The sequence below is a fragment of the Etheostoma spectabile genome, chromosome 6 (genome assembly GCF_008692095.1).
Source record: "Etheostoma spectabile isolate EspeVRDwgs_2016 chromosome 6, UIUC_Espe_1.0, whole genome shotgun sequence".
Classification (NCBI taxonomy): Eukaryota; Metazoa; Chordata; class Actinopteri; order Perciformes; family Percidae; genus Etheostoma; species Etheostoma spectabile.
In genome coordinates, this window is record NC_045738.1 from 30,672,445 (window position 1) to 30,675,985 (window position 3,541).

Below are 3,541 nucleotides of genomic sequence, written 5' to 3' on the forward strand. Positions count from 1 at the left end.
GAGATCTGAGGAGCAGTTAACCATAGTCCTCAGAAATCAGCTGGGGTTTAATATGTTAACACAATGAAAGCCTAAAAAAACATCTGGCCTAAAAAGAGGGACGTACAGCAGAATTTCCGGCTGCACCTGAACAATCCCGGAAGTGGAACGTTGTTGGTGTTAGGCCATCCAGGACTGGGAAGCACTCCAACAATCCATTAAAACAAACTGAAGGGCAGGGAAAGGCAGGACCTGGTCCTCGAGGAGCCGCGCCAGATGGTGGTATTGAGGCAACAGGGCGCCGATGGGAATATCCCATGGAGAGAAATATTTCATTGGCAGAGCTGTGGAGGGCTGAGCCCTATTGCATCAAATTTCTCATTCAGTCCGTTGAAGACACCCTGCCCTGCCCATCTAATCTCTTTTGTTGGGGCAAGGTTGAGAGTCCAGCATGTACCTTGTGCCAAGAATGGAACTCCGGAGCACATCCTCAGCAGCTGTCCCTAAGCTTTTGGGGATGGTCGCTACCGCTGGCGCCTTGACCAAGTGCTGAAAGTGGTTGCTGAGTCCATCACTACTGCCATCAGCCAGAGCAAGCGTTTACAACCACCAAGGCGCAAGATATCATTCTTAAGAGCAGGAGAACATCCGCCCTCCGGACCCAAAGTTCAGACAGGCCTGCTGGGAACAGAGAATGACTGGCAGCTCAGGGTGGACCCGGGGAAGCAAATCAGATTCCCCCGAGACATCATGGAGACCAGCCTTAGAGCCGACATGGTTCTATTCTCAGTAACATCAAAGTAATATCTTGTTGGAGCTAACAGTGCCCTGGGAACAGAGGATGGGGAAGCCAGTGAGAGGAAGAGGGAGAATTACGAGGAGCTTGTAGAGTTGTGTCGGAGACGGGGGTGGCGTGCACAGGGCTTGCCCATTGAGGTTGGGGGAAGGGGCTTTGGAAAGTCACTCCGCGAGGCCTACAGCCTCCTGGGAATCACAGGGGCATGCTAGAGAAGAGCCATCAGTACAGCTTCAGAGGCTGCAGAGAAAGCCTCACGATGGCTGTGGAGCAGGAGGGACAAACAGTGGGCGAACGCTTCTTGGACACAGGCCCGGTCGGGTTGCCTGGGTGAGGGGGTCTGAAGTTAAAAGACCCGGTTGGTACCGGTACTTTTTTGGGTAACGACCACATTACATTCGTAGTACCGAGGACTGAATCGCGTTAAATCAAGCAATGACAAATTTCGGTGCCTGAGAGCTCTTAAGCGTGAGCGTATTTGTCCTTTCTGCATGTTGACAGAGAGCGGGGTTTAGCTCTGAGACACACACGCAGAGGTGGATGGAGCAAACTCGGACAAACTACGTCATCTCTGCAGTTTTAAGTCATAGTTAGTCAGGGCAATGCCAATAAAGCGGTTGCAAGTGTGGGTACAGTTTTTAAAACTTCAAGCAGATAGTGTTTGTTGCAATATAATATCATGGCGAGCCGAAAGCGCTAAAGTTCACTTCCTCTGAGACGAGCAGCCGTGGTTTCTATGCCCTGGTGACTGACTGACAGGCTGAGGTTCTCAAACAAGGCAACTTATTTTCAATAGCACTTCAAAACAACAATGCATTTCAGAGTGCTTAACATAAAACAAAGAGCAATTACAAATTGTCGTGAAAATAAAACTGGCTAAAAAGAATAATATACAAATACAAGAGTAAAAGCAACAGGGCAGGGTGAGAAATGAATAATTATTTAATTTGATAGCTTGTAAGGACAGGTTAGGGAGGGGAGATGGTGTTTTATTTTGTGTGGAATGTTCTAAATAAATAACAAAATGTAAGCAAAAATAACCAATAGGTTTAGAATTATTTTTACAACTGAAATAATTTTTTGTTATTACAGAGGGAAAGTTGTGTAGTCGGGTACTGCAACTAAATTTAATAGTTGATCCTTAGTCGATATAGACTATATGTGGAGTTACTGCACCTGTCAGAAACCCTTTATATAGCAACTCAGGAGGCAAATTGGCCATGTCCACTCTGACTAATCTGGCATGCAGTTAAAACACCCACGGCCTCCAATCCAAGGTAATTCACTTGAAATGTAAAGGTATCAGTCAAAGCATTTTGCATTAAAAATACAATGCAAGATTTTCTTTTTACTTTTGAGTGGTAAAAAGGGAGAGTGAAAAAGTAATATATTTGAGTTGGATGTGAACATGAAATTCAGCTGCTCCTCATCCTGACAGAAGGAGCCGCCCTGCTCTCTCACCAACCGTCTAACATTATCACATAGGTCAGTGAGCACTGTTAGCTGTAAACAGCACAAATATGTACTGATGGAGCTATAATGCCAGGGTCACTCTGCTGCCAGACACACATGAAGTTAACAGACAAACTCCGAGGTCAAGCAGATAAGGGCACAGTCCTCTCCAGACCAGCAGGACAGACAACTAAGTACAAATGTGTGTAATGTAATCTTTGGCTGCATCTCCCACAGCTTCCTCTCTTCGGATCCATGCCGCCTCGGGGGTCAGGGCAAGGAGGATGGGCGCTTTAATCTGATTGCTTGCCATTCTGCTGACTCATTGTGGCTAGCATTGACTGGAGTGCCTGACAGAGGTCACGGATTGGTTACACAGTGGTTTGGTCTCTGCTGAGTGAGGTGGTTTTATGAGCAAATTTTCAACCATGTTACTACTTCACAGTATTGAAAAAATGCGTTCAACAGTATTAGAGGACAATGGAATACATATGGTTTTATAGTGCTTAGGACAATGAATCTAAATAACAATCTATAATCAACAGATTAATAGTACAATGGGTACAGTGTAAAGGGTTGATATGATAATTTGTGATCCAGTTGTGCATTGAGAAAAATACCCAACTAAACTACTAAATCAGCCCAGACAGCCAACACACATCACTTTCTTCTTTTGCTTTTAAAGCTGCAGTGGACATGTTCCAAGACTGAAGTCTTTATTTAGATTAGTTCCATTTGTAAACATTATTGATTATTCACTTTGTTTACCAGCATCAGTTTCTAAAATTAAGAAAGAAATGAAACATTATTAAGAATTCACCAAACTGCCCCATGTGATTCACAAAAGGGGATGCAAGTGGGACCCACAGTGTATGTGCAACCATTCTAAGACACAAATGGGCCCTTTTGGTATTCATTTATTTGTGTTAATGACTTGGGCTACAAATTAATTATTTAAAGGTTTAAACATCTTGGTGATACCCCACTTGGGGCCCATCTGTTGTCCACCTTGATCAAATAGTTATCACACACACAACTGGCTCTGAAAACAAAAAGAGGCCCATGGTTTTTGAGAATTATTGCTATCATTAGTTCATTTTAGCCCACTCTTCAGCCGGTGGACTATTTAATTGGCATGTGAAAAACATATTTTAATGCTGGACGCATTTTTATACAATGGTTGAACTTAACTGGGATATCTAATAATGGAATGGGGCCGACTTGTCAGAAAACTAGTCAGTAGTGGGGTTTGAAAGTTTGGGCACCCCAGGTAAAAATGTGTATTAACGTGCATAAAGAAGCCAAGAAAAGATG